The sequence below is a fragment of the Trachypithecus francoisi genome, unplaced genomic scaffold (genome assembly GCF_009764315.1).
Source record: "Trachypithecus francoisi isolate TF-2019V2 unplaced genomic scaffold, Tfra_2.0 Lachesis_group20, whole genome shotgun sequence".
NCBI lineage: Eukaryota > Metazoa > Chordata > Mammalia > Primates > Cercopithecidae > Trachypithecus > Trachypithecus francoisi.
In genome coordinates this window covers 66,293,599-66,308,272 of record NW_022681466.1, presented here as the reverse complement: position 1 = coordinate 66,308,272, position 14,674 = coordinate 66,293,599, and the positions used below count along the sequence as shown (strand labels likewise).

General features: G+C 50.4%; 1 long non-coding RNA gene across 1 annotated transcript; it reads left to right on the top strand.

Moving 5' to 3' along the window:
* The first annotated feature begins 1,740 nt into the window (after window positions 1-1,740).
* On the top strand, window positions 1,741-3,204 carry LOC117067838. The gene is made up of 2 exons (XR_004430861.1): window positions 1,741-2,181; window positions 2,966-3,204. It is a non-coding gene; the product is annotated as an uncharacterized LOC117067838 (long non-coding RNA).
* Window positions 3,205-14,674: the final 11,470 nt, after the last annotated feature.

The following is a 14,674-nucleotide window of genomic DNA, read 5'->3' as shown; positions in this document are numbered from 1 at the left end:
ACAATTGTAACATGGACAGGAGAGGAAGCTGCAGGAGCATGAACTGAGGACCTTTAACTCCAGATGATGGAGTCAGGCGGGCGAAGAAAGGCTTCCCAAAAAATGGACATTCAATTCCAGTCAGGAAGGACTAATATCAGCGACCAACATCATTTACCTCTCACCCTGGAACGGACACTCTTACAGATGCTCTCTGATCATCTGTAACTTCGTTTTTGTAGCAGCCTAGGAAATAGGGATGATGATGATCCCATTTTTCAGATGGGAAGACTAAGGCTCGGAGAGGCGAAGTTGCTTGCCTAAGATCATCGCGTCTTGGCAGTGATGGAGCTGAGATTTGCCCTCGCCCCTGGCTTTGTTCTGCCACTGGGCTTGACTGCCTCCCTGCCCCCTGTACCCCTCCGCATGGTTTACCACAAGGGCAAGGAGCAGGCAGAGATGCACTTCGTGTAGAGGAGACGGCGTGAACAGAGAAAGGTAGAGAGGAGGAGGAGAGAACAGTGAGCCTGGGCAGGATCTGCTACATGATTTGTAGGGCCCAGTGCAAAATGAGAGTGTTTCAAGACGACAAGAGCAGGACATTAAACCGGGTGTGGACCTTTCTAGATCCTGGGCCCTGGGAGCCTGTGCACCCCAGAAGACAGCCAGGAGTTTGGGTAAGCGCCCACCATTGCTTCCTGCCAGCGGCTCAAGAGGGAAACCCTGTGACTCCGGCAGAGGCAGGGGGAGACCACTCGATAATTCCCCAGTGCAGCCAGCATAGTCTCCTCGTGGTGGGGATCGTGGTCCCAGATGAGGGCAGAGTGGGCCTATTTTTGCAAAGCCAGAGGGTGTGGATTCAGACCTGCAGGGGATGAGGAGCCAGTAAAAGATTTTGAGAAACCAGCGATGCCATCTAAGATTGTGTTTCCACATAGCAGACCACTGGAAGCACTAGAAAGAGGGCTGGATGGGTGGCAGTCATCGTTCCTGCAAGTAATTCCAAAAGGGCTTTCCTTTCCTTTCCTTTCTTTTCCTTCTTTTCTTTCTTTTCTTTCCTTTCCTTTTTTCTTTCTCTTTCTTTCTTTCTTCTTCTTCTTCTTCTTCTTCTTTTTTTTTTTGAGACAGAGTCTTGCTCTGTCACCCAGGCTGCAGTGCAATGGCAAGATCTTGGCTCACTGCAACCTCCGCCTCCCGGGTTCAAGAGATTCACCTGTCTCAGCCTCCCGAGTAGCTGGGATTACAGGCACGAGCCACCATGCCTGGCCAATTTTTGTATTTTTAGTAGAGATGGGGTTTCCCATATTGGTCAGGCTGGTCTCCAACTCCTGACCTCAGGTGATCTGCCCGCCTCGGCCTCCCAAAGTGCTGGGATTATAGGCGTGAGCCACCGCGCCCAGCCAGGGGTTTTCTTAACACCATCTGTTTGGGTTCTCTTGACCATTTGAGAGGATCTGGCCAAGAAAGTTCAGAGGTTGCAGTGAGAAAATACTCATAGATGGGATGCTGAATCCATTACCACTGTATTTTTTTTTTTTTAAACCTCTCAGCGGGAGGAAAACATTTAAATAGAAGTCATTAGCGAGCATGTTTCTGAGCCAACAGTGCCTAATAAGTCAAAATTGCTTTCCCTAAAAAATGAAACCTATTGAAGGTTTTCAAGCCCTCTTTTTGAAGTGCTCAATTAGGGTGAAGAAAAAAATCCATAGCTCTCCCTGGCTTGAAATTGTTGAAAGGCAGGAGTGCTTTCTGGTTAGGCATTGTCCAACCACAGTGATACAAATCAGCCCTTTAAGATAATTGATCTGGTCCTCTCGGAGCTAAAAGCGTCGTAAATAAGCTGGGCTGGGAGACTGTGCCGGCCACACTGGGGAGTTACAGAGCGATCTCCCAGCTGCTGCCCACCAGAGGAACAGGGACTGGCCTGCTTCCTCCTGAGCCACACAGGCTGATAGATGGCAGGACCCATGGCTGGCCAGTCCATATCCATTGTCCTCGTGGGAGAATGGACCTCAGAATGGGGCAGGGACTGTCCACAGTCCTGCAGCAAAAGGCAGTGGCAGAACCAGTTTCCGGGCCCCACTTCCTGGCTGACGGAGGTGTTAAATGATCCCTCACCAGGCACTGGAACGGTCAGCTTCCTGAGGCCCAGGAGTTGAGTTGAGGGGGGTCAGACCAGCACCAGGACCCAAAGACACTGCAGTAAGTACAAACTCTCAGTGTCATAATGCAAACAAACCCACAAGAGAGCATTTGTGTGTGTGTGTATGTGTGTGCAGGTACATAGACGTGTACATACATGTGTACCTGGGAATGCCTCTGGATACATGCCTGTGCTCGTGTGTCTGTGTGGATGTGCTGCAGCACATATGTGTGTGTTGTTTATGTGTGTATCTTTTATATGCCCATGTGCGTATATGTGTGTTGTGTGTGAATCTTTTATATGCCCATGTATGCATATGTGTATTTACCCTCATGCATGTGTGTGTGTGTGTGCTTGCATATGTGTGTCTGTGATTGGATTGGGGGACAGTTTATTCAGTCTGGAGGAGTCAGAGAATTTAATCCAGGAGGCTGGGCATGGTGGCTCACGCCTGTAATCCCAGCACTTTGGGAGCCTGACATGGGCAGATTACCAGAGGTCAGGAGTTCGAGACCAGCCTGGTCAACATGATGAAACCCCTTATCTACTAAAAATACCAAAAATTAGCTGAGCATGGTGGCGGGTGCCTGTTGGGAGGGTGAGGCAGGGGAATCATCCAATCCAGAAGGCGGAGGTTACAGTGAGCCGAGATGCACTCCAGCCTGGATGATGGAACAAGGCTCCATCTCAAAAAAAAAAAAAAAAAAAAAAAAGAGAGAGAGAGAGAGAAAATTTAATCCAGGGACTAAGGGTAAAGTCCTGGGCAAGGCTGGAAAAACGTGGATGGCGAGTCTGGCTGGGTCAGGTGTAGACTGGTTATGGAGTCTGTGTTTTATCTTGTAGGGCCTTGAAGGATCATAACAAGAGGATGACTTGCCCAAACCTGCATCTTAGATATTATAAATCCCTGCGTATAGGATGAAATGACTTTTCCCTCAGGAAAGATTCCTTCCAAAATTTGTCACATAACAAAGAGGGCATTGCCTAGATTATTTCAAAAAGCAGTACTGTTTGGAGAAAGTCATGGTAGCTTGAAACCCTGTCAGTCTGTCAGTAAAAATAAAAGGAGAAAATAAATTGAACACAGATGGAGAAGTTAATTATCCCTGAGAGCCTGACCCCATGATTGCTGGATATTTTGTAGCAACGCTTTCAAGGGTAAGGGTGATTTTGAGCAAGCGAGGAAGAGAGTTGTTTATGCTGAGGGCAAGATCCTGAAGATGAGTAAAGAGGCGCTTGTGGTTTGGGTGTGGAGGAGTGAGGTCTCACCTTAGGAAAGATCAAGGATGGCTCTGAATGGACACCGAGGATGAGCCCTGGAGCGGGTCTGGGGCTGCAGCTGGACCCTGGAGAGGGGGTCCAGGGTCGACACAGGAGACAGCTGAGCCTGATCTGGGGTGAGGGAGGGGCGGAGGGCGAGGTGGATCCTGCAGGGTAAAGGGTGTCTCTGAAGTGCAGCATTCGTGCAGAGCCAGCTCCGTCCGCCTGCAAATCGAGGTGACAGAGACTTAGTGACTCCTAGTGCTTGCTGTCACTTCCCATTTCACTGCTCCTCCCAGCTTGGTGGGAACTGGGTGGAGGCTGTCAGAGAGCCTGATGTACACCTGAGCCCTGTCAGCCCTCAGGTGTGAGGAACCAGGAGGGGTGCTGACGCCGGGTCCACCATCCAGGGCTGCGCTAGTTGGGAGCAGGGAGAGGAAGGCGGGCAGGTGCTGAAACTGCCTCTGCACCTGGGGATCCTGAAGGGGAGCAGGTGGCCCCAGCTCTTTGTCCTAAGCTCAGACTGGGATTCTGAGGGTCAAACTCATACATAAACCAAAAGACCCTGCTCCACGCTCCCCACTACCGGTTGCCATGACAACGGCAGACCCAGGCGATGGTCAGGATGCACCCTCCCTCCCTCCTCTATATCAGGGCTTCCACCCACTGGTGAAGAATGCCCAGCGGTCTCAGCACCAAGCTCCAGGAGAAGGCCAAGTGCATTGGGGTTCCTTGCGCACTTCCAGCCTCCTGCCTCGACCCGGGCTCACACCCCAGGAACTTCTCCCCTTCCCCTAGCATTCCACATATGTCTGCTGTTCTAGACCCAGGCAAACCACACCATCCCGTCGTCATCCTTGAATACTCATCTGCTCCATCCACTCCATCCACTTCTTTGAAGTGTTCTCCTCTGACGCTGCTCCTATTCTTTGAAAATGCATTCCTTGTTCTTCTGAGCGGCCCACACTGATGAAAGCAGGATGGGCAGAGCCTTTCTGAATGCTACGGACACCCACTGTGTCTCCAGGTCCTCCACCGGCTCCCAGCCCTTGACCACCTCCTCCTCCACCCCAGCCGGTGTCCAAATCTCACACCTCCCAGACGTGGAAACATAGTCCTACCTCAACACAGCCCTGGGTAGAGATGGAGGGGATGGACGGAGAAGCAAGCTATTGGGTACCATTCATCAAACATATCCTTCCTGAGCCCTGCCCTGTGCAGATGCTGTCTAGGTTCTGGGGAAGCAGCATTCATCAACCCTGGCATGGCCCCTGCCTGTGGATATGTCCAGTGTTAGAAGCAGACATTAACCCAGTAAGTACCCACATGAGAATATAACTACAAATTAGGACAAAATCTCTGAAGGAAAAGAAATAAGTAAAATCATGCCTGGAAGGTGTGAGTCACAAGGCAAATACCCAACAGGTCTTCTCTTCTCTAACTTCATGATCTGCATTTTTCTGAGAAGGAAACTGAGGCTCTGAGGGGTAAGAAGACTTGAGGAACACGTGATCATGTGAATCACAAGTACCAGAGTAGCCTGGTCTGTGGAGAGTCTTGATCTTCTGCATTTCTGGTGTGTGTGTGTGTGTGTGTGTGTGTGTGTGTGTGTGTCTGAGACAGAGTTTTGCTCTTCTTGCTCAGGCTGGAGTGCAGTGGTGTGATCTCGGCTCACTGCAAACTCTGCCTCCTGGGTTCAAGCGATTCTCCTGCCTCAGCCTTCTGAGTAGCTGGGATTACAGGCATGCACCACCAAGCCCAGCTAACTTTTTGTATTTTTAGTAGAGATGGGGTTTCACCATGTTGGCCAGGCTGGTCTTGAACTCCTGACCTCAGGTGATCCACTCGTCTCAGCCTCCCAAAGTTCTGGGATTATAGGCATTCTGTTTCTTCTCGACACTTTATCCCTCAGTTCCCTCTGGGGAGAACACATGGGTGGAAACAGAAAGAAATAGACAAAAACCCAAAGGAGCTCTTTATTTATTCAGGTTACTTTGCCCTCCCTTTCTATTTATATCTTGTGATAGAAGTTCTTTATTTATTCAGGTTACTTTGCCCTCCCTTTCTATTTATATCTTGTGATAGAAGTTCTTTATTTATTCAGGTTACTTTGCCCTCCCTTCCTATTTATATCTTGTGATAGAATGATTTTCTCTTGACAGCGAGCCCACAGACCTAGGGGATCTGGCACTTGGGTGGATGCAGGGCTGAGTCTGGGGATTCTTTTCTCTCCGTCTTCTTCTCCCTAGAGGATCCCTTGATCGAGCTCAAGGACTTCGAAGAGAATAGCAGCTCATCCTCCCTCCTTGATCCCTTGGGCTCACGGGATTGACATTGGCCATGCCCTGTGTGAGTAATGACTCAGCAGTGCCCTTTCCGTGGAATTCCCTTCATCATCTGAGATATGGAGAACAAGCACGTGTGTGCTGGCCACGAGATGACTGTACAGAGGAAAGAGGCCAAGGTTTCCCTGAGAGGAGCTGCAGCTGTCCCAGTGTGCTCCATGGGTGGGGTGGTGGGGAATGGGCAGGTGGGTGGATGTGGGTGACTCGTTAGAGCCCATGGGGATGGGGATCCTTCAAAACCAAGTAGACGTGAGCTTCAACCAGCTTTCCCTTTCTAGCTGTATGATCTTGACTGAAGTCACTTAACCCCCTGAGCCTCAGTCTTCTCATCTGCAAAATGAGGCTAAAACAGGACACATTGAAGAAGGTGTGAGGAAGATGACATAAAACGGCATGTGAAATGCTTAGCATAAGGCCCAGCAATCCTACTGTCCTCAGCTGGGGGCAGATGACCTGGACAGGTGAAGGGGGAAGGTTTCCACATGGAGGGGCTTCAAGGAGGAGTAGGGGGAGAGGAGGGAGAGATTGAGGCGGAAGTGGCTGGACAGAGGAGGTGACTGATGGAGAAAGTGTGTTTGAAAAGACTCAAACAGTGTGAGTATGAGCTTCCAAGCGTTCCACTCACTTGGTCAGCAGACATCCATTAGGAATTCACTGATCCCATGCTGGCTATGGTGGGCTCATAGTTTGGGCTCATAAAAACAGCTAAGTGAGGCTGGGCGCGGTGGCTCATGCCTGTAATCCCAGCACTTTGGGAGGCCGAGGCGGGCGGATCACGAGGTCAGGCGTTTGAGACCATCCTGGCTAATGTGGTGAAATCCCGTCTCTACTAAAAATACAAAAAAATTAGCCAGGCGTAGTGGCGGGCGCCTGCCTCAGCCTCCTGTAGTAGTCCCAGTTACTCAGGAGGCTGAGGCAGGAGAATGGCATGAACCCGGGAGGCAGAGCTTGCAATGAGTCAAGATCGTGGTGCTGCACTCCAGCTTGGGTGACAGAGCGAGACTCTGTCTCAAAAAAAAAAACAAAATGAAACAAAAAGAAACCCAAAAAATAAAACAAAACAACAACAACAGAAAACAAACAAACAGACAGACAAAAAAACCACCTAAGTGAGCAGGTTTTTTTTCACCAGTACAAATATACTTTATTTTTCTGCCATATGTTCAGAGATAAAGCGTCCTCCGTTGGTGGAGAAGCTCAGGCGTGTCACCAAGGACCTGGGATGCTGTTTTATTTGTGCTTTTTCCCCTTAGAGGGTTGGCTTGTCACCTCCTGGTCACAAGATGACACAGAAAAGAGCCAGCAGTGCAGCTAGTTTTATATGCTCCAACAGAAAGCCTTAAAAAGGAGAGGGCGAGGAAAGGGATTAGAAAGAACTAAAAGTGTTTTCACTTTCTTAAAAATATTTCCAAAGAATGAATTTGCCCTGGAAAGGATGCTTACAAAGCATTTATTGCACCCATTGACATCAGTGTGTTGTTCTCTCTTGAGTTGAAGTAAGGCAGGGGAGACTGGCTGTTTAAGTGGATAAATCTGCCCAGATGGGATCAAGGAGCAGAGGTGGAAGTAGAGGCTGGGGAGAAACCACTCTGCCTCTCCAGTGACCCTTTCCTGTGCTGCTGGAATGAAGAGGGGCACAGGGAATGAGGGAGAGGCCCCTCACCCAGACCAGGTGTGCCTCCTGGAATCCGTTATCCGCGCATTCGGAACTTGACATCATGTTTTCTCCAGAATTTCATTTCAGCCACCAGCCATCTGCCAGCCCCACTTCTGTTAGAGTTTCTTCCGCAGCAGCCTCTCCTCCTCCCTGCCTTTCCTCAGGACACCAACCAGCTCTCTGTCACTGGAGGTTGGCCAGTAGGCCCCATATCCCAAGAGGCGGTAGCAGTAGTCACATGATGCCACCGGCTTCAAAATCTCCTTTAGTTTGTGATGTCCGATTGTTTGAAATGAGCCCACTGGACACTCTACGTGGTTAGTACGCCTAGTCACGAAAAGCAAGGCAGGAATGAGAAACCATCAAGGACCAGAAGAGAATAGGAAGACATGACATCGCAATGCAGTGTGGTACCCTGGACTGGATCCTAGAGCAGAACGAGGCCATCAGTGAAAAAACCAGTAGAACTTAGTCTGGAGTTTAGTTAATAGCTATGTGCCAATGTCAACCCATGTCTTTGTTTTGACAAAAGTCCTATAGTAGGCTGGACACGGTAAATCATGCCTGCAATCCCAGCAGTTTGGGAGGCCGAGGTGGGCAGATCACTTGATACCAGGAGTTCAAGACCTGCCTGGCCAACATGGCGAAACCTTGTCTCTATTAAAAAGACAAAACTTAGCCGAGCGTGGTGGTGCAAGCCTGTAGTCCCAGCTATTTGGGAGGCTGAGGCACGAGAATCGCTTGAACTTGAGAGGCGGAGGTTGCAGTGAGCCGAGATCACACCACTGCACTCCAGCCTGGGTAACAGAGCAAGACTCTGTTTCCAACAAAAAAAAAGTACAGTTGTAATAAAAGAGGTTAACAATGGGGAAAACCAGTGAGGGGTACGTGAGCAGTCTCTGTTCTCTTTGCAACATGTCTGTAAATGTAAACTTATTCCAAAACGAAAAGTTTATTAAAGTGGACCCACCTCCTCTCTTATCAATGCTATCAGCTTGAGGTGTCCAATAGCTTAATGTAGAATATGACTTGCAAGTTCAAGACTTTTGATGAGTGACTTATAGGAAAATTCATAAAAATGGGATAAAGACAAGGCACTTTTGTCACTAAGCACCAGTGTCTACTGGCTGGTGCACCCAAGGTGGCAAGAGGAGCAAAGCAGGGACCACTTCTGTCATCCTCTTGCCCCAGGGCTTTCTTGCTGCCCCAGCACCCTTGCACCTGCCGGTGGATGGCTGATCCCAAAGGCTCTTCCTCTAACTCCACCGACTTCTGCAATCCGTGGTCCCTCAATGCTTTCTGTCCCTCAGACTTTCCCAGCTGCTGCCTCTGTGCCAGTAGAGGAGGTGATGTGGGATCAGGATGTTATAAACCCAGATCTGACAACCCTTATTCCAGCACCTGCTATATCACACCCCATACCAGAACTGGTTAGCGCTGGAAGAATCATCATAGCTATCATTTCTTGGCTATAAACCCTATGCCAGAAACTCTGCACTAGAAATAAAATACTTTCCCCATTTTGCAGATTAAAAAACTACATCTGGGAAAATGATGTCATTTACCCAAACTAAAAAAGCACAACTGGCCCCAAATCACTCTCTTCTTATTCCCCTGCCTTCCTTAAACAAAGGCTCTTCAATAGCAACTAGACAACCTGCCCATTTCACAGAAGGGCGAAACAGGACTCAGAGAGGTAAGGTTTGCGTGAGACCACACAGCCTATTCACCTCTAGCCAGAAAAGGAACTCAGGCTTCCTCACTGTGCTCTCTTTGCCACCTCTGCATTACTGAAGCTTTCTGGGTACCTATGGCCCATGCCTAGGAAGTCTAGTTGCTTCTAGACCAGACCAGTGCTCCAGGAGGCTCCTCCCTTCCCAGTCAGGTACAGATTCCCTATTCCACTTCTCCCTCCCTCCCACCCCCGACACCCCCGTGTCTGCAGGCACAGCTCAGCAGGGGGTACAATTACCATCTGTGTCACTGGCATCTTTACAGAGGCATATTTAAGTCACTGCAGCACTCACAGGAGAAACCAAGTAAATACACAGCCCAGCAAAGCGCTGAACCCTGCCTCAGGTCTGCTTGCACGGAGCGGGCATCACTTCACAGCACTATGGGGGGAAAAGCAAAGCAAAGAAAGAAGAAACTGCGTCTTCCCTTTGGAGATGTTGCCAAAGTTTCTCTCCATCTCTGAATGATGCTTCTTCAGATGATGCGATGTCCAGAGGAGCAAAAGACAACCTTCACAGGTGGGACAGTCAAGCCTGTGTCACCTTGCGGGCCAGCATCCTGGTGGAGCAGCAGCCAAGAGCTGCATGGGTAAAGGAGGAGATTACTGAGACGCAGGTGCCTCTAGATGTCGATGGAGCACCTGCTTCCTCATCCCACCATAGTCCCTGGCAGGGGCACGCAGTGCAGTGAACCATCCGCACTCACCCTCTGGGTCTCCCTGGTGGCCAGTGGAATCCAATGGACTGGATACAGGACTCAGTCTGTGGTACAGGGATCAGTCTGTGACCAGAGCAAGGGGAAGCAGCCTCTTGAATTCTTGGGAAGAAACATGACCACCGTGGGAAGCCTTCTTGGGTTTATTAAAAATGTGTCATGCTAGGCACATCATGTTTTTAAAAACACAATTATTTATTTAATAAATATTTAGTGAGTATGCTTATGTGCCAAGAATTAAACTTGGCACCAAGGATACAGTTCTGAATGTGATAGTAAGTTCCCGGGCCATATTGGAGTTTAAATTCTAACAGTGTGGGCTGGGAGGGTCGGGGAGGAAAAGACACACCATAAACTGACAAATACACAGAGAGATGATAGGACAGTGAGTGTCATGAAGACTGGAAACTGGACAGTGAGGTGGATGCTTTAGCCAGAATGACAGGGCAGGCTCTGGGGAGGTGGCATTTGGAGGAAGAGAAGGTATCATAAGCTTGGTGGCTCAGGAGAACATTGCACATGTGGCATTTCTGGAGTTTAGCAAAGCTTTGGGAAAAAACCCCTTCTTGTAATATTTACTAAAATGTGTTATGTGCATATTCTATGGCAAATGTTGTTTTGCTTACACACTCAACAGATCTTTTATTTGGTCCTTACAGGCACCCCCATAACGGAGGCATTTTCTCTGATTTGCAGATGACAGTGTTGAGGTCCAGAGAGATTGTGACTTGGTCAAGGCGAGAGAGATATGAGCCCCACCCCTGGCCCTCACCCCCACCTGGGCTTGTCACCCCCGTGGCTATGACTGGTCAGGCTGCCTTTGTCAACATGACATAGAAGTGTGGGATGGATGATGACTCATCACCGGTTGAATGACTATTTCCACGGCTGATGATGATTAGATGACTACCGTGAAGGGAGCTCATCAGGGTGGTGGCTCAGGCGTGGTCCGCAGCCCTGCCTTGTCCACTGGTGCCAATGACCTGAATGGGGGTTCAGTGGCCAGTCACGGTTCAGCCTCCTCTCCAACCACCTCTGACCTTGCACCAGCTAGTGCAAAGTCACTGGCAGTTTCTGTGACATCCTGTGTGTTTCACACTTCCCTGCCTTTGCAAAGGATGCCCCCCCCACCCTTGTCTGGAATGGCCCCTGCACCTGGTGACCCAGGTGATGCCCACTTCTCTTCTGAAAGTCAGCTTACATGTCACGTCCTCCATGAAGTCTTCCCTGAATTCCTCCACACTGATGTTGCGAGTCATTTAGGTTCCAATGCACTATCTATCATCTATATCTATCGATTGATCTATCTATCTATCTATCTATCTATCTATCTATCTATCTATCTATTTATCTTCTATCTATCACAGCTAGTTGCCATCCCAGCAGCCATCTACTAACATAGAAACAATTTTGATCAAGTGGGGATGTGCTCTGAGAAGACTGGCCTATCCCCAGAAGATGAATTATAATTAGCCAAACCCATTCCTCTTGGCCAGGTATTGGCTGAGGGGTATTCATAGGATTCATTTCTGGCCAATGGGCCATGCCAGAAGGAGGACCTGGCAAAAGTTTCCTTACCCAGTGAAAAAAGAAGTTCATGGGAAGAAATGTTCCTTTCTTTCTTGACTTAGGGAATTGTCATTTGGGGAAGTCACAAACAGTGCTTCAGTTGTCATTTTGCAGTCAGGAGGGGGCGGTCCAGGAGCACAGAGAGGCCACCCCTGATTCTGACATCATTGAGCTGCTGAATCACCCAACCTTGGAACTGCCTACCTCCAGGCGTCTTGCTGTCTGAGAACATAAACCCTTTGATTGACACCACTTTTACTTTGCTATTTGTTACTTGAGGCTGCAGGCATCCTGACTGATACAGCAGAGCTCTCTCTTTGTGGTACGTTTTCACTCTGGTCTGTTTTCTCGTCCAGTTCTTCACACTGGAAACTCCTGCAGGGGACTGATTCTTTTTATCAAAGACTCTCCAGTATTCAACACAAAATCTAACACACAATGGGTGCCTTGCTTAGTAAATAAATGAAAAGATGGCTGGCTGGAAGGAAGGAGGAATAAGCCATCAGATGACATGAAGTTAGGAGGTGATGTAAATACCTAGGATCCAATAGTTGAGGTCTGCAAAGAGAGGAGCAGACGACTCAAGAGCCAAACACAGAGAGATGGGATTGTTGTGAAATCAGACCTCTCTGATTCTTAGTCCCAGACTTCTGGGGGGTGGGGGGATACATTTCTCAGTAGTAAATGGACATATGACGGCAGCTTTGTGGGACCCATTGCTTTTGGGACAGGGATGGTATACAAGTGACTGTGAAACAGTCCCAACTATGTGGAGAGAAGAGCTGAGGGGCAAGGCGTTGGACTGTGATTAGGAGTGACTCTGTTATCAGTCTTCCCTGTCACTTCTTACTGGTCACCATCACTAGAAAGAAGGGCTTTGTCCTGACACTGAAATACTCCTGGCCGTGTTGACTCCCAAGTCCTTCTCAACTACTTCCTGAGTTCTTTCATGCACTTCCTTCCTCAGCCTCCCTCCCTAGAGTCAGTAGTGGCCTCTAGCATCTACCCACACAGGGGCTGTTTGGTGATCCCCTGGTGGGGGCGGGGGGGGGGCGCTTTGCAGGGCAGGTGCATCGTGACATCGGCACAGATGGCATGGATACCCAGCAGCCTTTTCCTTTCTCGAGTCACCTCCTTCCCTGGTGGCAGCCACATCAACTCTTCTGCTTGATTATTCTGTATCAAGCGTCTGCTGCTGCAGACGGCCCCTTCTCCTGAATAGTAGCTGCCGGGAAGTGTCTGGCTTCCCAGAGGAGCAGGGCTTGAGTTCTCCTGGGTTCAACTGGCTGTGAGCCTTTTGTGATCACCCACCTTAGAGCCTTCTGTGTCAAATGGGCACATGAAGGCATCTATAGACTTATCATGAGTTTTAAGTGGGACAGTGGGTACGAGAGGGCCAGGGCTGGCTTCATAAGTATGAGACCTGTGAAAGGCTCTGAAATCTGTGCTCAGAAGGAACCTGTACTGGTTTCATATCCTCCTTTGATCTCTTGAAATTCTTTATTTTAGGCCCTTCAAATTATGTAGCTGGTCATGGAGAGGGCTTTGCAAACCAAACAGCATTGCGAGACTGCACAGTGGGTTGCTGTTGTAATCATAACAACACACACATTCACATTCTGTAAAGGATATATATGTGAAGGGGGCTTTTCTACAAGGCTGGGACGTTGAGGCAGCACAGAATTCATCTCTCACTTACTGTATCCTCTTCCTGGGTTTAAGGATATTAAACCCAGGTGCCCCAAGATCCTCAGAGTACTCGGCCTTCATGCCGATGGTGCAGACTCTGCTCTAATTCTGCACTTGGCCAGACATGGCTATGCAAACTGCAGTGAGTCTCTTCCCACTCTGGGTGCCACCTGACTGACCCGCGTAAGGAGGGACTGTGACTGGTCCCCAGGCAACGCTTTCCCTGCCACCTGCACCTGTTGCAAGCCAGCTCCTCGGAACCAGGCCAAGCAGCTCTGCCCCTAGCGGGAGTCGGAGGCATGAAACTCCCTTTTAGGAAGACCCCGTAAGAAGCACCGCCACCTGCTCCTGCTGCCTCTGCTGTCCTCAGCTTCTGGGAGCATCTTAGCAGCCAGCCCCAGGTGAGGACAGGGTCCACCGGTGCACCTGGCAGAGCAGGGTAGATGCTGTGACTTGGGGGCTTTGGGGGAACAGGGTGGGGCTCCTCATTGGGAAAAATCTTTAGGTTTGGATCCAGCCTTTATTTAAAGAGGGGGATTGTGTATAGACTTGTGTGACTGTTCAGCATCTTTCCACCTTGGCGTGTGTGTGTGCGTGTGTGTGAGAGAGAGAGAGACAAAGAGAGAACCTGTGGGTCAATTGCCCAGTGTGCCCCTCTATCCGAGAGTGTGTCTGTTAGTAGGCACCAGTGTGCGGCATTGCTTCTGTGGGTGACTATGTCAAGGCGTGGGTCTGTCACTGTGTGCGGTGTGGAGCAGGATGATAAGCCGGTGGCCGACCCCTGAGTGTGTAGACATGGGAGCTGGTGTCAGGGTGTTGGTAGGGCTGCGGTTCTGTTCTGTGTACATTGTGTGAGAGTGTGTGTGTTCCAGCAGGTGCTTGTTTCTGAGTGTGAATGTGTGTGAAGCTGTGACTGTCTGTCTCTAGCTCTGCATGGGACGGTGATCCGGTGTGTGTGTGTGTGCGTGTGTGTATTAGAGTGCTACAAACTGTGTGGCTGTGTGTGTACGTGTGCGCACCTGTCACGGTGGCCCAGCCTGCTTCTGGGTGAGTGGGGCAGAGCCCCAAGAGTGTGTGTCTGAGTGTGGGTGTCGGTGTCTCTGTCTGGGAAACAGTGGTTCGGGATGTGTGTGTCAGGCAGTGTGCGGCTGTCGCTGTGAGTCTGCATCGGAGTGAGAGTGGCGGCGTGCTCCCCTGCGCGGCAGTGCCCCGTGTGTTTGTGGATCTGTGTCTGGGTGTGAGCGTCATGGTGCGTGTGTTAGAGCCCGTGGGGCTCCGATGAAAGGCTGTGGCTCTGGGTGACTGGTGTGTGTGTGTGTGTGTGTGTGTGTGTATTAGAGTGGGTGGCGGCGTCTCTGCTCGGTAGTGGCGCGTGTGGTCCGCCCCGCGCGCGTGTCTCGCGGGCCCGGGCAGGGCGTGGGCCCCCTCCGGCGAAGCCGCGACCCCTCCCCCGGGCGGCGGGCGGTGCGCACCGGCGCCTCTAGGACCCGGCGGCGGCCGGCCGCTGTCCCCGGGCCGCGCGAGTGAGCATGTGCAGAGCCCGGCGCCCGCTCGCCCGCCCGCCCGCAGCTCGCCCGCCCGCCC